Source organism: Acromyrmex echinatior, chromosome 3 (genome assembly GCF_024713525.1).
Source record: "Acromyrmex echinatior isolate Ae372 chromosome 3, ASM2471352v2, whole genome shotgun sequence".
Classification (NCBI taxonomy): domain Eukaryota; kingdom Metazoa; phylum Arthropoda; class Insecta; order Hymenoptera; family Formicidae; genus Acromyrmex; species Acromyrmex echinatior.
The window spans coordinates 2102472-2128450 of NC_141854.1; the positions used below are offsets into that span (position 1 = coordinate 2102472).

At 33.2% G+C, this 25979-nt stretch overlaps 2 protein-coding genes across 5 annotated transcripts in view; one reads left to right on the forward strand and one right to left on the reverse strand.

The window, feature by feature from the left end:
- MESR6 (misexpression suppressor of ras 6) overlaps positions 1–25979 on the reverse strand; it is a 697505-nt gene that overhangs the window by 538519 nt on the left and 133007 nt on the right. The gene's annotated exons all lie outside the window — the stretch shown is intronic.
- The window catches only part of LOC105144965 (uncharacterized), a 141103-nt gene continuing 120949 nt past the window's right edge, over positions 5826–25979 (forward strand). For 3 of the 4 annotated variants that reach the window (XR_015544324.1, XR_015544325.1, XM_087403767.1), the window contains exon 1: positions 5826–23969. The gene's annotated coding sequence lies outside the window, so the exon portion shown is untranslated. The remainder of the gene's footprint in view (positions 23970–25979) is intronic. The other variant, XR_846009.2, reaches the window with a different exon arrangement.

Sequence of the window (25979 nt, forward strand, 5' to 3'; positions counted from 1 at the left end):
ATCATTATCCAAAAAGACTTAAAATATTTCCGATATTCATATGTGATTGAAATATAATATATTTTAAATATTACTTTAAAAATCAACAGGAATAAATAGTGGTATCTAAAAAAATTATTAAATAACTTTCAAGATCAAAAAACGTTTCGATACGCAGAATCAGGTATGTATATATTATTCACATAAAAATATTTACACTATAACAGCTTTGACCAAAACAGGATTTCTCTTGTTTATTTAGATATATTTAATTAAATATATTTAAATATATTTAATTAAATATGTTTAATTAAATATATTCTTAAAAATATATTCTCATCGATCTAAATTCGTTATAATCAATATTGGTTACATCTGCTTTTTCTAAGCTCTCATATCTCTATATTTATAAGACATAATTTAGGTACATCTTAAGAGTTTTTTTAAAAACAATAATTACAAATGAATTCTCAAATTCTAAATAACATACAAATAAATGAAAGTAAGCTAAATGAGAGTCAGCGCGGCTAGACGATGCAAATTATTATGAATTAATTTTAATACTCTGTAGTTAGAATGATATCTTTTTTATTTGAACGTTTCAACTCTCTTTGGAGTCTTCCTCAGCAATGTAGATACAAAAGTATTGATAGCTCACATGTTCATAATGATCAAGTCATTTACAAATTGACAAAAATAAAGAGTTAGTATCATTATAGACAGAGAAGCGTGTCGTAAAGCTTTGTTACATATTCAAAAGCAAAATTAAATATAATTGCGTTGTATTATCAAAAATTTAGATATACAGATTGCACATGTTAAGATCATAACGACGTAACTCGAATTGAAAGTTTTTTTAAACTCGTAATATCTACGACATAAGATCACCATAAAATAATTTTCAATATTTCTTTTGTGACATTTTAACATTTTATCATTTCTTTATGAGTTTCTTGTAATAATTATAATTATTATTAAAGTAATAAGAGTCAATCAAAATTTTACTGCAAGATAAAAATACTATTAACAAGAACTTTGTTTGTTTAAACGGACAATAATAATTGTAATGTTCTAATTTGAAATTTAATTAAGAATATCAATAATAATGAAAAGTCTCTCAAATAAATATTATTACTATTCGCATTTACAAAATCGCCATCAGTCAAAATTACATTTTGTCATCGTACTGCTCGATTATTATATTATAAATTTATTTTTAGATCTTACAGACTCTCGTCATCATATGATGTATGCGCACAAAGATGTGCTCGGATTATATTGCACGCGACGCAAACATGATTCATATAACTGCTATATAACCTGTTTGATACAGTTCTCATAAAATCCTTCTGCTCGTTGTATCAGCGAACGTTAATAACGTAAATAAGAGTCACTTTTTTCAGTCGCATCAAGAAAAAAATCACTTTTTTTCTGTAATTTCTTTCTTGTTTTATTAAATTTCGCACAGTAGTTAGTATTACTCAGCACAAGAAAATTTCTTCTATACATCTCATCTTTTTACAATTCATTTATAAATAATTTACGAAAATCATCGAAAATTATATCTATTTAGCCAATCAAGAATTGATTGAAAATTCAGCAGTAATTAAAATAATGTATCAAATTAGAAATATAGAAATCTTATTGTTTTATTAATTTTTATTTGTTATTCATACGACGGTTTACCTCGACATAATTCTATCAACCAGTTTTGCAGTGATTTCATAAGTCTGTCTGTATTCCTCTCAAATGTAAGAAACTCCATTTATTCATGCTGAACAGAAATCGGTCGATCTAGCCGAATTAAGAAAACTTGAATGGACACTGAACGGCACGCACAACGCATTAATCAATTAATCCATTACCAGTATCGTTGATAAATTTGAAATGGATGGTATATAAAACCGAATGGTTACTGCAAAATGTGCGCAGAATACTTGTAGAAGAATTGAACTTGTCGCGAAGTAGATGGTTCTATAGGATATAAACGAGTCCATGATTAGGTTCAAATACTTGTGTAGAATTTCAATCACACCTGCTATTGTTACACCTAACTATTATTGAATACTCAATTTATATCAATTTGTAAAAACACCGATCATTGAGGATTCATACTGAATCGCCTTATCGGCGATTTTATAGGAAATCCTAATTCTCCAAAAATTTTGTTTCGTTTGCAAGAATTCACGTGCCGATACACTTTTATAAGTAATCAGTACGTCTTATCTCAATTATCGATTCTCAATATTAGACATAATAAATTAAATAAATTAACAAGCGATAAAATATTTTTGAAAATTACTCATGAATAATTTATAAGTAATCACTGTTAACGTTCGCTATAATTATACGTTGACATGTAACATGTATAATCGCGATTCATATTTACGAGACAAATTTTCAAACTTGATTTCCTTCTAACATTCCCTATTATCTAATTCGTCTTTATATTTTTCAATCGCAAATTAATGTTCACAACGTTGCAGGACGTATTTTTATAATATATAATTTCATCGAGAATATATATCTTTTCCTGATAATTCATTAACGTCGAAAATTCTGTCGCCTACTATTTTTTATTTATGTGCTCGTGATTTCTACTACTTGCATTTTACAATAATATGAGAAACATAAATCACATTCGAGTGAAACGAGTTTTATGAAAAGGCATTTTAATGATAGAGCACAGTTTACTTTATGTATGGTCAGAACAGCGTACTCTGGTATGCCACCACGTGGTGCTCGTGAACGATTGAGACGTACTCCAGTACGACTCGTGTGGTGCATACAAGGGAACTCCTTGTTACCGAGTCGCCGGTTGTGAGTTGCATACTTCGTAATCTTTCCCGAGGCGGACAAAAAGCCAGTCGCCGTTTAAGCTTAACTCGAAAAGAAGCGCGCGCATAATTTTTCTTCATACATCTTGCTTATTGGCTCTGTGTCTTTGCATCCTGCTTGTACAGATTGATGCATCCTGCGATAAAATATGTATGACGCAATTATATGATGCCATCTCATAAACATCCTCTTGGTGCAACTCCAACCTGTTTACGCGAAAAGATGCATCCTCAGCATGGAGTAATGCGGAAAAAGATGTCGAAGAAGTCATGTTCCGTCTTCTTAAAACATGAATTTTCTAAGACATCCTGGATTGTATACATCTTATAGCAAGCAAATGTCAAAGTAAATTATAGATTTTAAAGTGCACAGCAGGAAACATTAAGATTATAAGTTTTGCAAATGGAAAAATTTCTATAATTATCAAATCGGTTTTTAAGGGGAACAAATAAATCGATTTGCGAATTAAAAGTATATTTTATACACTTTGTGATAATTACATAATTATTTGTTGTTATATCATTACTACATCATTACTATAATTGTATTTCAGTGAAGTAAGAAGTGAAAGAAAAATGTAGCACTTAATATGATACTTAAAGATTTCTATGAAATATAGTTCCATGTTATATCGGATGCTGCCTCTTACATAATAAATTATGCACATATTTACTGCATGACATTCAGCGTGCATCACAGCAATGATATACGTTTATGTGAGAAACAAGATTTTAGCGATGTACAGAGTAACTATTTGTTATAAAATTTGCACTCTTTCTCTCTCTCAATAAAATCTCTCAAAAGAAGTCATACGTACATATTAAATAAAAAAATAATCACGGTTTCCATATTACGACATATATATATTTCATTATAAATAAATTTATTAAATTTCCCTTTTGATATTAATATCTACTTACTTCAATTTAAATATCAATTTAAGAAATGTATTAAAAAATGTAAATACGATATAATAAAAGTAATAAAATAAAATAATTATTATTTTGTACAATATTAATATATTAGTATAATAATAATGCTCGCCATTTTTTTACAATAAACTACAACAATTTACAGATTTATTACTCTTTTCCATCCAATCACAATTTTATTTGCTCTGAAAATAACTAGGACATGCAGACACCCAAGTCTATAAAATGCATAATCTCTCCGCTAAATACAAATATACGGATTATATTTTTTCCATCGATCATGCAGCTACAAATTCCACGTGGATCGGGTTACAAACGTACGCCCACACATACATTTCGTGGTGCGCTTTGCTGTCACGTGTACAAAAGGTTGAAAGCTCGTTGTCTCGAGTTGACACGTACGTAGGCAGTAATGCTGGTAAGAAGCGAGATCGTATATATTGCCGTGCATTCACTCTCCTGACACGATATCAATTCTAATACATTAAATAGGAATAAATTCTCTTTTGAGGATTTGTGTTTTGTAAGCAATTAGCTGAATATTGCTACCGGCTTTATATACGCTAAATCCGAAAGAAAAGAATGTTTTGTCTTGACATTTCGGGACCAGAGGAATTAACAAAACAATCAGTCAAATTAAAAAAAAAATCAGTTCGATTATCATGACTGCGACTTAATAAAATCGCATTTTTAATAATTATTTAATGTTATCATGGCGCTTAAATATTACGGTCCCTGTTCTTGCATTCTTGAGATACGAAGCTGATGGCGAAGACTTGGAAATTCCTCAAGGGATAACGGCCAACAATGCGCATTCCCATTCTTATCCACGAATTATCGTCTACACTTGGAACCGCGCGTGGCGTTTCTACCTGAGGCTAGGATTTTCTGATTATGCCATCGCTCGTTCTCGCGCGAGCATGAAAATTAACGGCGCTCTTATCGCGCGCTCGTACTTCGCGGATTTATATCAGTTGCGCAAAAGCTCTTTTTCTCTCGCTGTAAAAACACAACCGCACGCCGTAAACGTGGCACACGTCGCCCAACCGCACGCGGATCCGAACCGTTTTCTCCATGGCTGTGGCCGTAACATGAGTGGTTTACGCGCGGTGCACCGTTTCATCGCATCGCGCGGCACAAAGTAGCGAAAGGCACGCTCCACGTGCCCGTATTTAACGTACGTGAGCCGCATTCTGTATGCGAATCTGTAGGCAGGGACTCTTGTGCGCGATTCGTTTACGTGGACGGAGGAATACGGGGTTTAAGCCCCGTGCGAGTGGGCGCGATGAGAGATCGTAGATCTATCTCGCGGAGGACATGAATTTTGCAAGGCAATACCGCGATACTCTACCGCGAGCACAAACATCATAAATACGGCACGCTCGACCGGCCGACCGGCCTCCTCCTCAAACATTTGCATCAATCATGCACTTATTATGCAATAAACCGTGCGATAATTTTACTCACTCCTGCCCGACCGAGCACTTGGATGTTCTTGCTGCGTTCTCTTGATGACCGCTACGTTGTATCATCTCGTGGATGCGATACTCACTTATATATATATACATATATACAATAAATTATCCATGTAATTTCAGATCTTACAATTCTCCGTTAATTGTTACTTTCCGATAAAAGTATATATTGGGTCATTCAAAAATTGAACAAAAAACCGCGGATACTTTTTAAATGACCTAATATTTCGAGAGAAACTTTAATTAAATGGTAGACTACGCTAAAATTAACTAAGTGATTAAAACAGCTATACTTCAAGTTACTAGTTCAACTAAAATATCTATGCTGATCAATTACAAATAATTATTTTTAGTAACAAATACGGATGAAAAGTCAAATTAATGATAATTAGCTAATCGATACAAATAATTATTAATATTTATTTGACACTTTATTACTAAGATCAGTGCACGTTTTGATACAAACAATCTCCACTTTTACTATGCAACACTGTAGGTTCGTATTTTTTTGTCTGTCTATTATTCGCTTCCTCTCTCGTTTTCTCGTTCACGAGTGCTGCCCACATCTTCATAATTTATACGGTCCTTCTAATGAAGATATAATTTTGTCTAGTCGCACTTCTTCCCTCGCACATTGTCTTTTTTATTATATTTTTCGTTTTTCTCTTTTTTCCCATCCATCTCTTTCCTATCTTGAGCATGATCAGTTAATATACTCTACTATATTATAGTTTCGATTCATTTTATTAATAACTCACTTCCAGTTATACGATACTTATATAGATTTGGATTATTTGATTACATACTTTAACATACTTTAAAAGAACAGTTTGTTAAAGTATCTAAAAATTTAACTAGATATAGAAATCTGAAAATAATTTTGTTAAACCATCAAAATAATTATTTAGTATGCACAAACTATTTGTTGAAATATAAAAACTTTTTGCAGCATTATTTATCGTATTTGAAATTCCTACGTGATTATTTTAGTCCAACAAAATTATTTATATCTCTCTCTCTCTCTCTCTTCCCCTCCTTCTCTCTCTTCTCTTTCTCTTCGAAGATAATGTCCAAATATATTTATAGCAAAAAGATAAGTCATCGAACAATGACTATGAAATGAATAAAATCAAGACACGTTCATCAACAATAACAAAATAAGTTGTAACAGAAACAAAAAAATCCTCCTTCTTGTAAAATCTCCCCAATTAGGAGAAGTAAACTTCGTCTAATGTTCTACCAGGGCGACTTTATATACTCGTAACGTCTACTATAGCTACAAGCAAACTAATTTTCAATACATTTAGAGTCACTTGTTTCTCGTTGCTTCCAGGATATATGTACAATCACTCTGTATCTCTTGTGTAAACGTCGCACTGAAAACGAATCGCTCTGAAAAACATGAGCGAACTTCGCGCAGCAACGAGGAGGAGAAGACGAGGTTCGCGAAGCTCTGAGGAAACTGATCGAGCACTCGATCCTGGCATCCCATCGCGACCCACCTGGGCAACCTGAGAAGGGACCGGCAAACCCGCCTTTAGGGTTAACGAGCCCTTGCGAACACGCTAGTGTGGAACCTGCGCCTTTTGTAACCCGAAGTGACGCCGATCCCATTGATGGGGCCTTATGTGCTTCCAATCGGTGATCTATGGATACCTACTCGACCTCTGGTCCTCGTGCGGCTCGTAATCGTATATTTTATTGGCAGCTCAAAGAATCGCTCTTTCTCTGTTCGCCTGCGGGCTCGATTGTCCTCCTTGCGTGCATTGTGCGCGAACGCGGCTTCATTCGAAGAGAGTGAGAGAAATAGACTCTCGAAAAGAGAGGTGACTTTAAAAGTTAACGCGTTCTTGAAAGCGCGATACGTGTTTTGCGGACGTGCGTACGCGTATACCTGTGTACGAGAGCACAATTCAGAAGCATAATCGTCATTTTAGCCCGGACCGCCTGCCACGCACGCCCTCGTACAAGGTGGATCGATGCAGAATGGATTTATAGGCGGTGTTGCTTTGTAAGGTACAAAGGGTTTGATTCGATGTTCGATGATCGATCGTATAGTATCGAAAGAGCGCGGACGACGAACACGTGTGGTGTAACGTTACATTATAATTCCCTCGAGTTTTTCAGTAGTCTTGTAAGACGCTACCACAAGAACACTTCAATGGGATAAAAACACATTAGAAATAACAATTAATTGACATAATTAATTATTTTAAAGTAAATAATTTCGTATTTCAAGTCACAAATTTCTTTATAAGAAAGATATCTCTACTGAAAATAAGTTTAACAACACCTTAAAAAATTTAAAACTAAACAAGTGAAAAAAATTGATATATAAGCAGAATTGTACATATTGTATATCTTTTAATTTTTATTGATAGTTCGATTATTTCCTTTACAGTAATATTCTATTTATAATATCAAAATTTAATGTCACATTTAGAAAATTTTTCTAATGTTTTATATTCTATTTATAATATCAAAATTTAATGTCACATTTAGAAAATTTTTCTAATGTTTAATTAATTAATAATTTTGTTTATATTACATTATTTATACATCTTTCTTCCTCTCTCTTTTTCCTTCTTTTCTCTTAGTTACAAATAAGTACACATATGTTGAAATTCACTGTAAAAATGATTCCAAGTATTATACTGAACGAATAGATATTATATTCTCAATTTGGATAAAGATATTCTATTGAAAGTCAAGGGAAAGAATTATTCGACATGGCAGTGCCAGCCATGCTGAGTGGACCAGCCGATCTAAACTAGGGGACTAACGAACCGTGACGTCGCGGTGATACTACTCGACAACCGGAAATAGAATTTTCTACATACCCAAATGCGCGGCATTGTCTGTAGCGCCGTTTGCGCTTCAGGTAGGCGCAACTCACTTCCCAACATTGTCCCTAGCGTGTACCCAAGTTGTCACGCGCATAATGCCGCGAGTTTAGCATATTATATCTCGTGGACCAGGTATATGTTCTCGTATAATTAGCAGCAGTTCTTATGCACCGCCGTGACATAGGCGCAGAAAAACGGTCGGAACGCAACCCCGTAGGTCGAGGGATCGTTGATAGAGGGACGGCTGCACAATAATTTTTTTTTCCTACTGTTTTTCTCGCCGCCATCTTTTAACCCAGTCAGGCCCAGGCGTGTCCCGTGTGAGATCTCGAAAATGTACCTCTCTCACATGTACCTTTCCGTCCAATTTGCATGTCGACGAGAATATCGATGCATCGCCGAGTATTTTTCTCAGGCTCGCATCTTACAAAGTAGTCAAGAAACGCACAAGCGCCTATCAAAAATGCAAACGATTCAAGATACATATATGTCATTTGCATATTACCGCGTGACTGCTTCGTTTCGGAAACTCGATCTCTCGATGCCTCGGCACAGCAACATAACAACGTAAGTGTTATTATTCAATAAGAACGCAGATATCAAAAGTACACATTGAAAAAAATTTCTGATTATAAAATTTTCTGGTCTGTTGAAAATCAACCAGAAGATTCTAATCATATCAATCAGAATTCTTGTTATCTAAACTAAAATTATAATAGATTAATCAGAAAAATCTTTGATTTGTCCATTTTGGACCGGAAGTCCTAGTTAATAGATATTCAGATATTTTTCTTCGTGCATAAAAATAAAATTGGATCGTAAATAATCAGTATATGCGCTCATTAACGAGAACGTAATGGCAATTCATCGAGTTCAACCGTCATCGGAATAAGTACTTGGGCTTCAATTGAGCCTTGCGTTCAGCAGCAATCATAAATACGTAGAGCTCGTAGCTAATAATATAAAAATGTTTCTTTTTTTTTTTTAGTACATTATTATACTAACGAAGGAAAGGAAGGAGAATTACAGAAATTGCTCTCCTAAATATACATTCCATCTATCAGCTGGCGCATATATGCCCTATTACAGCATAAGATAGCACGAATGATTTTACTTTCTCGTTTCGTAGTAACATCGAGATAATGAAGTCACGACATCCGCGTGTCGTCTCTGCCTAGTCATCTTCTCATCAAATGATTTTTTCCGAGATATTTTATGAATCGATACGACAAACACGCGAGCGCTATGCAAAACTGAATCGGTATAATTGAGAAATACGCAAACACAGTTATTTCCTCAGAAATAAATAGGTATCGATGTGCGGCAACTGTTGAATTAAGAAAATTATTCCATGTCTTGCTCCATTTAAACATCGCTCGCCATTCCTACGACTACTTTTTTGTTTACATGTGTAAAGGAGATTAAGTATTATCATATTTATCATTAATTTATACGTACATTTAAAAAATTATGTAATAATTTTATGTAATACGAGCATATATGTAATAAAATATAAAAATATATAAAAATGAAAAATATAAAGGACTATAATTATTAATTAGCACAATTTAAATATCAATGTTATTTTAAAATCGTTAAATAACTCATTTAGTACGTTAATACGCTAATGTTAATAAATCAATGTTACATCACCAAGGATTCGATTCATACAACTTATATTAGCATAAAAATACATAAATATACAAATAAATAAAATGGAGCATTGCGACAAATAAAATTGTGTGCATAAATACAAAAAAAAAACTCGTCTCTTTTTTATTTTCTTTTTTTAGAATGTTTCATGTGAAAATATAAAAAGAAATCTATGCAGCAGTCTTTGGCACTCCTTAAAGATGTACGCGGGAATGCGATGAGAAATAAAAATTGAAGTTGGCTTCCTGACCGAACGGATTATTGAAAAATCTGGGGTGAAGTGGCGTTCTTGAGGACCTCTTGAGAAGAGTCCTTGCCAATGGCATACCTTCCTTTCACATGCTAACTCTCCTCAATAGGAGTCCGGCCGGTGGTACGAAAGGACCACTTTTCAGATTTAAATCAAGACCGCGTGTACGTATCCTACCGCGACCTATCCGATTTGCATTACAGTACGACAAAACGCGTATGCGTGTGTGATGCCGTACACTTTCAAGTACGCGACACACCCGTTGTCAAGAGAATGAATTTACCTGCAAACGACTCGAGAACGTCGCGTGAAAAGACCGCGTGTGAACAAAATAATCGAAACCTTTGCATCGACCAATTGTAGGTATCTACAATACCTGTTTGGATATTTTTACATCTTTCTAATGTCAACAGTAATAAGCAAATATTAGTTTAAAAAATAATCCATATTGTTAATGTATAACTTATTACCGATATTATGTCATTAAGATCGTAAATTTCTTTTCTTCGATTTAATTGCTAAAAGAAAATTGGACATTACAACATTATTATTTTTACTCGCGTGCGACAAACGTATTAAGTCTTGTAAGAGTACTGTCGCACCTGCCAGAGTAATAATTCGTTTTTTTATTCGACTTCGGCTTCAAGCTGATCGAATTAAAGAAATTCGTTAACTAACTGCGTACACGCGACAAAGGAGATTACCGTTACTCAAGGTATCGTAAAAAAAAAAAAAAAAAAAAAAAAATTATGACTTACAGAATTCGAAATAGCAGCTTGTTCCATAAATAACGTTCATTTTAGTCACGATTACTAAGTACTCGGCACCAATATAAAGTTTGCTCGCCAACTCCTTAAACGTGAAAGGAGCTCTTAATATTTTCGAGTGGTATTGCACAACTTATCATTCATCTCAGAGTCAGCTGCAAAGTATAAACGAGATATCTAATATAATTATAATTTGTACATTTCAATACCTCTTTTCCATGATACTACTTATTCAAACTATATACATTATAATATAAGTTATGTTCTTTTTGTGTACATAAAAATATGTAAATATTTTTCATCAGCAATAGTTAGCTAATACTCTATTTTTGTAAATACATGTCTATGATGAGTTAATTAATTATTATAATCCGATTATTGTCATTCCGATAATTAATTCAATAGTTTAGCTGAAACGATGTCTTTATGAACAAAAAATTTATTCTTGGATAATACGTTAAGAAAAGAATAATAAACTAAAAATTGAAAATTTAAAAAAGTTTTATATACAGAGAAACACAAAAGGACTATTTATATTTGTACAAGTAAAAAAATAACGACAACTACATAAAAATATTTTAAGGCCAAAATATAGACTGCAGTACTAAACTAGATATTATTGACTGATAATGACTCAACTTTTTTCCCTATGTCTCGAAATTAACATATCATGCTGTAATTTTCTGGGGAAATAAATTATGATTGCATTTGACGTTACGCGTCCAGTCGCACGAAAGACATCGATCAACTTATCAGATAACGAACTTGTTCGCATATCGTACGTGCATCCCATGTAGACATCACATTCTACAGCTATTATTTTGAAAACGACTCGAGGTATGTCAGACACGATCCAACGTGCGACGTTGCAAAACTTCGATCACGTCATTCACGCGGCCGCACGCATGGGATCATCAATCGTCGACACTCTAATTACGATACCTTAGTGCAGTTCGGTTGACAAGTTGTAGCCCTTATTACCTCCGGATAAGCCCGCAATGACGTATTAACATTTAACGCTTTCTTATGGGGAACGATGAGAAGCAGATGGGGAGGCAGGATCCGCCACAGGGGAGAGGGAAAGATACGAGAGTGCCGGTGCCAGAGACTAAGAGGAGGGAAGAAGCGACGTCGTGAGGAGTGTCGGGCTAAATTACCCGGACGTGCCCGCGCAGATAAGACTCCCTGTGTACGCGCATAATGTGGTACGTAATGTGCAAGTCCACGGGCAACTACCACCCGCCACCTCATCATCCTCCTTGGCTCCGTCGTCGTTACCGTCGTCGTTACCGTCGCCGTCGCCGTCGTCGTCATCGCCGCCGCCACGATCGCGCCCGAAGGAAGAAGAGACAGAAGAGAAGGAATTGGAACTCATGTATCCACGTATGCAGTCTGTGTGCTCGGAGGCTGGGCACATATTGACCGATACGTACCGCCGGTAGCAAGATAAACAGTTCTCCTCTCGTTTGCTCCCCCAGCCTTTCTTCCATATTCTCGCTCTTTCATCTCTTCTCTTTTCCCTTCTTTCTCTATCCCTCTTCCTCTCTTGACTTTCGTCTCTTTTTCGTTCTTTATCTCTTCCGTCTCTTCTTCTTCTTTTTCTCTCTGTTTATTCTCTCTTCTCACTTAAACCTAGCGCTAATAAGTTGCCACCCGTAAGTTGACCCGTACATATAAAATTTATGATGACACGTCGACTGTAAAATTTCATAAAGAACACGTTTTGTATGATAGTCTAGTCAAACTGTAAGCCTAATCGCTGTAACGCAAAAGAAAAAAGATTTAGAAAAAAGGGTTACCTTAGCTTTTTTAATATAATAGAAAGATTGTTAGAGCATAACAAGAGCATAACTATTAAACTTAATAATTTATTTAATGCAATTTATTTAATGCAAAATTAATAGTATTTTTCATAATTCCTTGTATGTTTGTGTGAAAAATTTAATTTGGATATAAATTGTTTTTTGTTTGGATTAAGTTAAAAAGTTAATTAATTTTAACTTTATTTAGTTACATTTTATCCGTAACTATTAATTTTTTATTTAATTCTTCGAAGTTAAGTCTCAGACGTAATATGCGACAATAGCGATAACTTAAAATGAGGTGAAAATTGCAAAAGTGAGCAAATTTACTAGGTGTTGACCAATGAAATTATAAATATTCTAATGAATTTGCTCACTTTTGTAATTTTCACTTCATTTCAAATTACACAATCGACCCCTATGTTTCAATTTGTCAGAAACCGTGTATTTCGATGTATCTAATTTCTAATAGATTGAAATCTATTATTCCTTATTACTTCGCTATTCCCTCGTATTGTATCTGAAGCTTTTGTCATATCACAGGCCAGTATTCATAGTCGAATCTTATATACTAAACAATATGTAAACAAAACATGTAAATAAAATATAGAATATTTTCTAGATAAAATATATATTTGTCATTTCCGTTACTTGTAAAACTAAAACCGTGGAATCATGAACTAAAAAAATATAAAAAGCAAATTTAACTATTAACTTTTCAACTACTTTTTTTTAGTAACTTAACTTTTAATTCAATTAATTTCATTATAAATTTCTATCTTAACTAAGTTAAATTTTCAAGGTTGTTAACTTTAACTTAACTTTTAAAAAAAAAATTAACTTACTCAATCCTGATCATTCTATAAAAATATATGTTACACTTGATAGTCTCATGGCAATCTAGTTTTAGTATTCCTCTTAGAAATGCTCGATTTCCCTTTTAATTTTTTTTTCTATAATTTTTTTCCTTGCATCTCTTTGATCTGTTATCGGCTAGCAAATCATATTTAACTTATGACATTTACGATAAAAGACTTTTTCACTGTAGATTAGTTTTATTCTACAATAAATTTTAATTTTACTCTTGCTTCATTAACTTCTGAAATATCAAAACTTAACAGAAGTTTTATTACAATATAGATGTAAAGATATGCGTATATAAACAGAATCCTGATAAACAAAAGATCATCGTACTTATCGTAAAAAGAAGGCAAAGAATATGAAGACATGCCTCCATTGCCGGAGGTACGGAAACGAAATCACGCAATTGCTGTCAAACAAGCTACGAAATAATAAAATATCGTGTCTCTGGCGGACTCTTTAATCATTTGCCGGAGGTGACCACCACGACGAGATCCCTGTAATTTCTCACAAAACTCGTATGAACTATCTTCGTCCCCTTTAATAAAAAGCGCATTTTTCGATCGTTCATTCGTGGCGGCTCACATCCAGGCATATCAAAGATCGATCGTCGCGGAAGCGTCCTCAGCCCGAGTACTTGAACTATCCGCTTAAGTGCTAGGCTGTCGTTCAGACAGCCTACAGGCATCGGATGATCTTATTCGCGTGTCATGCGAATTATCGAAGCTCACACGCGCGATGATAATTTTCACAAATTGAGATCGGACCTTTTACGGCGGAGACTGATTTCGCGATTCGATTGAAATATTTTAACATGTCGCAAACCGTATTTATTAATGATGGGTACGTAATCGGATACACACCAATTGAAAAATATCAATCAGCTGAATAATATCAATAATTATACCGGATGTCATTTATATGCAGTCGACATTATGCATGTATCATCTATTTTCTTATTTTCTTTTAATGATATTTTGCCATGTTTCATTTTGCACATAGTGACACAAATTAAATACATATAATATAATAAAAAATTTGAGAAACGAATAAAATAAAAAATATTTAGTCTGTTTTCATCGAAACAAAAAGCAGTATTAAGCAGTGAATAAATAAAAAATGTTAAAACATAAGAAATACTAAAACTAAATACACTAAAAACTTGACTTTTGCAGTTATAAACTTTGTAAGAAAAGATAAAATCATACAATTGTATAATTGTATATATAAAACGTTTCACAAATCACATTCATCAATATAAGATACATAATTGCATAATTATATCAATAACAATGCAGGCACAAAATTTCTTGCACTAACAATTCGTGCGTTACATTGGAAAGTATCGAAATTACTCAAAATGTATGAAATATTCAGGATAAATGATTTAATCAGGATTTGTAAACGCAATTCGACATATATAACTCGATTGACCTTTTCATACATGTTCGTTACTCGCCTCCATGAAAGACTTGTCGCTTTTTCATCAGAATACGAGAAGAGGAGGTGGAGGGGCCGCAAATTACATTGTGAAGTGCCATTAACGGCAATGTAATAGCGACAATAGGCGAGCCTCTAGCAGGATTTACATACGCATACACGTACATATGTGTGTGTAGGCCATCGTGCGGTAATAAAATGCGTGAAAAAGACCTCCACATGCGGTGAGATATCAGACGGATACCAAATGTTGCTAAGGGTTAGAACAAAAAAAAGAACGAGAGAACAACCCTACTCCTGTTCACGATAACCGGCAATTACTTCGTCTACGTGCTATGCGCTACATGCGTCGCGCTATTGTAATTAAATGAAGGAGACACGCTTAGACGGAGACGCGTATTGTAATTAAATAAAGGTGTCCGCCACGACCGTTGGCGTACGAGCTGCATTAAAGACTCTCGGCTAAAGAGATGGACTCGGCCTTGGCATTCACTTAAGCAGGATATATGTTGCGGTAGCATGAAAAGAGAGCCCCACAATGCAACGGCAACGTGTCACATCTCTATTAATGCGATCTCCATCTCCGCCTGCTTACTTGCACTTTTCACAATGACCTTTATACTTGTGATTCACGATGCGTCTGACCGACGATTGTTTCATCGGCCGATCGATGATTGAATAAGACGGCGGATGAAAGGACGAGAGGCCACGTAAGGAAAACGTATTATAATCCTATGAAAATTGCGCATTACCGGACAAGGTTTCGTTCTCATTCTTTTATGCAATATATGCTAGAATATAGCTATTGTTCGTATCGAAGAATTATTCGATAGAATTGAAACATTAACGTTGCTTTAAAATAAATTCTTTGTTAATAAAATTAAAATATTTGTCAGTAATTAAGCTTAGAATATAAAAAAATGTACAAACTTTTAGAATCATAATTTTTAATATATACATGTTATTCTACATGTAAATGAAGTATGAAAAATTATATACATATATATATATATATATAAAACTTTCATTTGAATTTTATGTATATAAATTGTATCGCACAGATATAAATTATATTAATTATATCGTCATAAATATTTTTAATTAATACAATGTTTTTTTATGTATTTTATTATTATCTATCCAATAATATTTTTGAAACAATTTTTTCTAATTTCTTAAATTTCTAGATTTAGGTTTATATATTCATAAAAAAAATAATTTGTGTAATTTCACGAAAATTTTGAATAGGTCCGATTTAAAATGTTTAATAAAAAAACAGATGGAAAAGAAGATTTCTGTTCGCGGCACATCGTCAATCAATAAAATTTAATAATTTTAAATATAGTAAATTTATGCTTATAAACTTATCAACTGTATTTTCAAGTATATTAAGATTCGTCATACATTCATGCACATCATAATTCTTTTCAGCTGATTATATACATGCATTTCTCGAATCAAGACTTTAATCTCATCCTACTAAGGACGCAGGACACAGGACAAAAACAAGTACGAAATTTTACCATAGAGGGAACCACTTACTAAGCTATATTCGACGAAGTCAGCGCCGAATATCAAGGAAAGGAAACGGTGAAAGCTCGAATTCTTGTCTCTTTCAACCTCTGAGGATAAAGTAGTCATTTTCCAAATCGAACTATGATTATATAATCATAAATACTGGAGCAAAATTGCAAATTCCCTATATAACAAATTATTAATAGTATTCATTTAAATAGTATAAAATTTTATTTAAACCTTCGTTAGTATTCCCTATAGTTTCACTTTCATGATGATTAAATAAAAAATGAAAATGCTTACATAATTGAAAAAAAAATATATAGTCTTTTAATAATTGAAATAAGTCAAATGTGTATGAAACCGTCGTGCCAAATATTTGCATTCGTTCTGAAAGTAAAGAATATAATAAAAATGGCACACAACATGAAAATTGAATAAAAATCAGTTCCAACAATCTGTTTGACAATAATTTATTAACTCTCAATAATTGTAATTAGCATTCAGATATAATTAAACTTCATTATCAGTTGCACTTTATAGCAGTGCGTCAAATTAAGCGTCTTCAACAGAGTAGTCGTAACTGAATGTAACTGGCGTTGTAAAACACCCGGTAAAATCTTGCGGTTGACCATTTTTATAGCGCGTAAACCGTTTTATAGGATAGAAGCGCAACGAAAAGCCGTATAGAGGATGCGATTTCGGCATGATGTGCTTTCTTGGTGAAGCACAAATTGTTATTAATAATTTTCAAATTTTATTTAGACTTTAATATAAAAAATTAATGTAAACGTAATTTCCATGTATTATATTATAATAATAAAGAAATCATTATAAGAAACCAATTTTATTTATGATTATTGGATTGTATTATCAGCATGGAAAATCTAGTTAAATGCAAGATGTTTTTCATAGAGTTTCGCTCATCACGTTTCTAATATCCTGCTTCTTAATTGTAAGCAAATGAAAATTTAATATGTTTATATCATGTTTAGCGCGATGCGCATTGCATTATTGTAGCACAAACCAAGTTATCAGTGGAAAAATTGTAAGATTTGTATTTCTATTTCAAGACAATGATCGCAACGTCTATGACTCATTATTGACACTATACGTGCTCTCATTATAATGCTGCGTAATATGCGCTTGCAAAATGTGATATGATCAGTGCCCTACATAAATCAAGTCAGAATAAATCATCGAGATGTCATATCAGTGTCTGTAAGAAAAAAGAAAATTTTTAACGTAACATAAAAGTTTCTTAGAGAACAAAATGCGTGCATCATAAAGCGATAGAAACAAATATTTCATAATGCAATCTCGTATGTACAATATCAAAAATTGATTCCGATATCGTTATCATATTCTTGTCAAACGAAAATGTCGTAATACGATAATTCGTAACCAGAAAAATGCGATATATGTGTAACAAAAGTGAAAAACACGAATTATCGCGCCTTCGTCTAACGACGGCACAAAATGTGGCCAATACGATCGGTTCATTTTAATGAAGAATGATCAGAGTGACCGTATGATGCTAGATTTCTTCTTGCTTTCCATTATGTTTTCTTCGTCTATTATTACGAAAGGAAGATTTCGCGGACTTTATTCAACTTTTTTGTCTAAGAATTAACGACAACGTTGGCGTTTTAAACCCAACGTTTTGAACCCATCCATCTTCCGTTAATTGAAAACAAAAAATTAAAGAAAATAATATACATCTCAACAGACCCGAGACAATCATTCAAATCGTTAATAAATGTAAAAGACAAAAATATTGAATATAAGAATTGTCAGAATTGTTGTATCATTACATAATTTTTTTTCAATTCGCGAAAACAAAACTTTAAACATGGAAGTTTGCAAAAACTCGTAAGAAATATTTTTTGCGAAATTTTATATTTTACTTCGTTATTTGAATCAGTAGAATTTTCTTATTTAGCCGATAAAAGAAAATCGTTTTTAATAATAATATTTTAATAATGATATCAAGTAACTGTACTCTATCCCGAGATCCGAGGATCGTTTCTTTTTCTCGGAAACCCTCGATGAGAAAGAAATTATGGAAATATCCCGATAAGACAACAAGCTTAATTGCACCAAGTTTGCTACGAACTGGAGGAAACGAACCATACAACAGTTAGACGGAAAACAGAATTGACTATTGTTGCGATAATTGCGAGAAATTATGTTACCTGCGGAACTGATTACTACCTACAATGGTAACAATGGTACGATAGTACATATGTTCATTACACACATAGTGCTTATTTAATGTGAAAACATACATATATAAAACATACATATATATGTATAATTGTATATTTGAGCGTACAAGTAATAAAATCATTTCCATCGGCAAATGAAAGTAATGAAAAGCTATAAAAGTATCTTATAAAAACTTTTAAAAAAATATGTAATATATAATTCACAAATCAAACTTTTACATATTAATATTAGAAGAATCAAGGCAGTCTGGCTCCTCGTAAAATTCAACTACTACAATTTTTTTCAACTTTGCTTTCACGTGATATATTTTTATGACTTTTCATAATTTTTTATGTTCTTAATTTTTATTTAAAAAATTTTCAATTATACATATTATATAAGAATGGTTGAATTTTTATCTAATTATCCATCTAGAAGAACCATTGGAGTCAATTTGACTTCTATAAATTTGCTGTTACAATCTTTCCAAGGGGATCGTCAAATCCGCTTCTTCTAGTTTTAAAAAATCTCTCTTCTCTCTACTATGCCATAAAATATATTAAAACATTATTAACGATGATTATTATTGGAACAATATACCGAGATAATTTAAACGTTTCATGATTTTTAAATAATTGATTAATTACGAGCCATTTGTGCGGTGGGTTACGTAAACTATATACTTTCACGTTATTACAATAAAGATTAATATCTGCAAAGTTTCGCGTATCTTCCATGTAATTTTCACACGTAAGAAAATGGTGGCTTACATCACCGACGCGACGCACGCACGTCGAGCAATGTTAATACGCAAGTGTGATTATGAGAGAAAAAGAGGAAAGGAGAAAGAGTAAGATGAATTTTTCACCTGCAAAAGAATAATATACCGGACAATATAAATTACACTGTGGTAACAAAAATGCAGGCAACGATATGGAGCGATTAAGCAATTTTAGCGGGCGGTAATCCCGCGAGGCACAGAACAATCACTATAAGAACGTGACACAGCTGTCACTTGAATCATTTACATACTTTTACATACGTTATGAAAATGCCAGACGCATTATTGTGACGCATTGCTTGCTCCTTTGTGACACGAGCAAAGTAACCGTATTGTTATCGTGATCACTATGCATTATTTTAGTGCCACTCTGAATCCGTTATCCGTCAAAACCTTCATGTAAAACGCATTACACAGCAATATATAAACAAATTGCAATAATTCTGCTCTCTACTTACGGAAAACTTCTCTATCTTTGTCTAAAATCAATCGCAATATTTTTTTTTTACCATGATGTTATCGAAATAAGATACAAATAGACATAATTAATAATTAAAGCGTACCATTTTCATAATGCGATTTTTCATTCAACAAATTGCAACAATTCTACTCTCTACTTACGAAAAACTTCTCTATCTTTGTCTAAAATCAATCGCAATACTTTTTTTTACCATCATAATATTATCGAAATAAGATACAAATAGACATAATTAATAATTAAATCGTACCATTTTCATAATGTGATTTTTCATTCAACAAATTGCAACAATTCTGCTCTCTACTTATAGAAAACTTTTCTATCTTTATCTAAAATCAATCGTAATACTTTTTGTTACCATAATGTTATCAAAATAAGATACAAATAGACATAATTAATAATTAAATCGTACCATTTTCATAATGCGATTTTTCATTCAACAAATTGCAACAATTCTGCTCTCTACTTACGAAAAACTTGTCTATCTTTGTCTAAAATCAATCGCAGTACTTTTTTTTTACCATCATAATGTTATCGAAATAAGATACAAATAGACATAATTAATAATTAAATCGTACCATTTTCATAATGCGATTTTTCATTCAACAAATTGCAACAATTCTGCTCTCTACTTATGGAAAACTTCTCTATCTTTGTCTAAAATCAATCGCAATATTTTTTTTTTACCATAACATTATCGAAATAAGATACAAATAGACATAATTAATAATAAAATCGTACCATTTTCATAATGCGATTTTTCATTCAACAAATTGCAACAATTCTGCTCTCTACTTACGAAAAACTTCTCTATCTTTGTCTAAAATCAATCGCAATACTTTTTTTTTTACTATATTGTTACCGAAATAAGATACAAATAGACATAATTAATAATTAAATCGTACCATTTTCATAATGCATAATGATTTTTCATAACGATAATGCAATTTGAACGATAATTCCAATCAGTTAGTCACAAACTAATTCCCTGCGTAACATTAATGATGTTTCGCGTTTATTGTGCCAGTCGTTTACCTGGCCGAGTATTCGTGCGTATTATTGCGTATCGTACTTAGGCAACTTGGCGTAATTGTAATCACGCTAATGCATCTTGTTGTGGCACGTCCCGACGCGATGCATTGCATTGCAACCATATCGTCTACGGTACGTGCACTGGATGACAACGAGAGATGCTTTCAAGATCGTTTCACGCGATAATGATAGCGTGCTGCACATGCACCCAGACAATAGATGGATGTGCAAGAGTGATCAATAGGTCAATGCAAGAGAAAATTAGCCATTCGCCCATTCCTTTTTTTTTTACATGTTTAGCGATGCGTTCACATCGAAATTATTCTTGAACACATATCTAATATATGTGCATAATTAAACTGTTATTAACGCAACTGTTATTAACTTAAAAGTAATACTAACATATTTTTTCTTTTGATCAATCTTATCTTTATATAAAATACGATGTGTGTCACGCAAGCATCACGCACATACTATTCGTATAATTAAAAATTTATAATCCCTTTTAGTGCAATTAAGATTAGTTGTGCACCTACATTATTTTAAACATTTAGCACACTTACATTGTAACAAAAATATTCCATTTATGTCCCATTATCACACTATATATTTATCGATCAGCAATAACATTTTTCATATTACTCATGAAAAGAATTGAAAACTCTTTGTGAATTTGCAAACTCGCGATTGGCGTTTCTGATTAAACACGATTTAATAAGTCTGTAATATAGTATTCCAATCAACAAAGCTATCACATTACATTTAAGCGCAGTGATCGGTGCAAGATTTCGAGATAGAACGTATAATTTTATTTTTAATCATTATCGCGCGTAACGAGCCGCGTCAAGTTTAGGTGCGCAATAATAGCGCAGCAATAAAGCGCAGTTCAAACGGCATACTTCGTAATCATCATCATCATCGGTCAGCTTATTATTATCGTTATCTTCGCGCTTACCACAGCACGGATAGCTAGAAGGAAGATTAAAGCAGAAATATCCACAATGCTGCGACGGGTGAAGCAAAAAGCGCCTCGAAATACCAGGCACGAGATAGAAGGTTGCAGCACGCGTGCAGGCTTCGAAACAACATGTTACACAGGCGCCATAATCTTCTCACTGGCTTATGTCTTATTGTCTTTCATCGAACAAAGGCAGAAATTAATAATCACGAGACAGAACAATGCACGTGACCCGTCATGTGCATCCGCGATGCGTAACAAGACACGAGGAGCTAAACCGGGAATAACAACGCTGAATCAGACGTTGTACCATCGCGCGTGTCGATTTTTTTATCCTTTTGTTATCGTTAAGAACTTTTTCTTATCACATTTTATCACTAAGTTTTATATGACTGAGAAATGCTGACGACAATGAAAATCGTTATGACACATAATATTAAAATCTCGAGAAGAGGAACAAGAGAAGATAAATAATGATGGAAAGAAACGTGTGTGCGTTTATTTTATCATTTTTTTATATAATTTAATTGACATCAAAAATTCCAACAGAATTTTTTATAAGGAATATTCAGTTATGTCGAGAATAAATATTTTCCACAAATATTCTGCGGTCATCAACATTCTACAATTTTTCTTAATAAGATTGGGAAAAGCATTACTCTAATATTTTACTTTTCCTTCTTGCCATTGTGTATAGAGAAAGAAAGGAATGTTTAAAGAATGTACAATGCCTTTAACATAATGCAGTTGTGCCACGATATTCATGAAATAATAGCATCAGAATATCATATATGATCGCGATCACCGCGTACACATCATTATATTACTCATTATCATTATCATTCTCACGCCTGCTTTACGACAGCGGCTCGAGGAAAGTCAAGAACAGGCGCGAATGAAGTCATCTTCGCTGATGCATCGATATTTATCTTGGCAGAAATTTCTTTAGCTTGACTCCATCTATTTATCGTATTTACTTGGCGCACATCAGTAGAAGAATTATAAGAATTAACTAGAAAAAAGCCGACAAAAAATAGAAAAAAGAAGATTCATGGATTGCCAATCTATTATCATCAAACGGAACACAGAATAATACCGTAGGACGTTTCTCTCATCATGATCTTATTTATCACTTATAAGTTCACTTATCAATGAAAAAGGAAGTCATGATGACGTCTTATAATATGATTATAATTTCCATGTCCTATCTAGATTGTCTTACCAATGAATCTTTGATTTTGAAATCCTTTATTATGACAGATCGATTCCATTACTGTGTTAAATTTCCATTATTTCCATTAATCACATTAAGAAAAAGACTAATCACGTTGGCTTTAAAAGCGTGTGCAATTAAAATTTCTAACAATATTCTATATAAAAAAAATGAGAAAATATAGTGCTAGTACATAAAGCATTAACATTATAGAATATTTGTAGACAATCTCCTCTCAAGGTTTAAAAATATATAATATTATAGATTAAATTATTTTAATAAATGATTAATTCTAAGATTGTGTTCTTCGTTCATATTGAATAAATGAAATTCATGCATAAAGCGCATCGAAAATATATGGCACTGCTATTAAGAACGCAGCAAAAGATGAGTTTGCGTTACAAATGACGTCAAACGAGATAATTATGTTAACAGTTACGTCAAAAGGTCTAATATGCGTATGCGAAACGTACGCTCTTCGGTACTTAACAAAGATCATATCCACCGATCGCTAACGTTACGAGTACGTCCGCATGTGAAACTAGCATAATATATTACCGCTAATAACAACATTTGCTATGGCCATTATTATTCATAAACGCGAAACATCATTCGCGCTGTTTTTCCGCCCACGCGGCCGATGAATTTATCACGGGATAAGATACATTCGTCTTATCCGCGCCGTCCTACGTAACTGCGAGTACGGTATATCAGCGTCTCTCGGGAGATATCGACGTTTTTCCTTCCCGACGTCCAGGTCAATGATGCGCACGCATTTTTATCTCCTGCGGCTAGTTATGGCCCCGGACGGTATAATAGCGGTTTTAACTACATTCACAAAGTGGCGTAATTTATTGCGCCATTATACTCGGCTAAGGAGGCTGCTTGTTGCGAACGACGACGGACCGCGGTGAGGCGCGTGCACATGGACGTGATTTAAGGTAAGGAGAATGACTACCGTGTCGCTATTATGGCTCATAAGCCCGATCGAAGAGGGTTTCAATCGACGTTCCCCGGATCGCGGATGCCTCGTTTATTCGTTCGGTCGTTCGATGAAAAAGGCCGCGCCGATGTATACCCACGTCGAGGGGCTCTCCGTCGACACGATAAAACTTCCATTACATACAGCGAGAAAGTAGATATCATGCGCGAGCATACGAAACCGAGCATGATTTAGTGGTTAATAAAATTGTGACAGAGGGTAATTTATAACAATATACTGAGAATGCTGCGAGCGAATCTGCCAGACACTTTGGGCGGATGTTGTCCAAATGATTTTTAGACAGAAAATATCATGCGAACAAAGAGCGAAACGTATTGCACTTGATTAGCCACTAAATATATGAATAAGACATTTTAATCTCTAAAATCTCTTTTATCGTTACTTCGATAATGACGAATTTTTTATGATAAGGTAACACCAGAGTTAGACAAGTCGAATGTTACTTGTAACTTTTTATTTATAATAGAAAAAATAACTTGTCGATTACTTGTTACTTTTTTTTCTCCAGTAAATAACGCGTAATAGTGAGAAATAATTACTTTTCAAAGTGACTTTCTTAATCTTAGCGCGATCTCGATCAGCGTTTAGTTAGTTGCCATTAGGGCAACGTCATTATTAAATTGTTATTATAAAAAGTAATGATAAAAAAAGTAATGGCATAGTAATTCTTCCATTGCATATTGAATAATTGTGAAAAATATAAAAAAGCTCATCAAAGCCTACATCAGCTGTTCGGATGCACAGAAAACTTTCCATTTTCGTGCGAATGTAACAAAACGAATAAAACGTTTCGACCTTTCAATTCGAGTCCTTATCAATATAAAATATAAATCGAAATTACATAAGTAACGCAAGTTCCAAGATGGTGATTCCCGACAATTTAATTCGTTCTTCTTTATCCAAATGCCATGTAATGAAATAGTTCAATGATTATCAAAAATATTAATTTATACAATAATAATATAAAAACTTACATAAAGTAAAATCGAAGTTATATACATTGCGTCAATAAATAGAATCATATCGCTTATCAGATTGTCAGGTTTGCTATTAGTCATTCAAAAGAGACATGAAAAATGAAAAATTCGAGAATTATTAAAATCATTTGTTTGAATTTTAATTTTATTGACTTACATACAAACGTTTCTCGCGACTCGACGTAAAAGTCTTATGGTGTCGACAGACAGAGATGAAATAAGAGTGAAAATAATAAAGTCATGCAGTTATTGAAATAAAAATGAAAATAGGAACAAAGGGGAGAAAACAATATCACAATTCCGTAAATAAATTCGTATATAGGGTCTAAAAAATACGTATCATTCTGTAAATTCAAACTCTGTTTCTGTTGCTTTATATAGATCATTTTCGAAATCAGTCTTTTATTAAGCACCCTTTTCTCGTCTAATATCTTGACATTTTTCCAATCAAAATCATGCTGATGACTAATTTTGTGTGTTTTGTTGTTACAGAATGCTGTGTAGTGTTCCAATTTATGTGATTTCTATGTTCATTTATGCGTGTCTTCAAACATTTACCTGTTTGGCCCACATATGGTGCTTCACAATCTCGACAATCAATTTTATATACAACGTCTGTGCGAGATAATTTGAAACGAACGTCTTTATGAACCCCCTAAAATTATTAATCCCCTTACATGCCATGTGTATTAAGAAGTCTTTTTTAAATAATTGTAATTCAAAAGAACGTTTTCCATATAGAGTGCATATTTATATAAACGCTCCTTAAATTCTTTGAAGTGAAAGCTCGCTTTAAAAAGTGAAAATTGAGTCTTGAAAAAGAGTAGCTCAATTTTCATTCTTTAAGAATCAATTCTTTATTTTATTATTCAATTCTTTAAGAATGAAATTTCATTTTTCAGAATGAAAGTCATTCTAAAAGCTTTAGAGAGTGGAATAAAATGATGTAAGCCGTGCGTTTATAAATATAA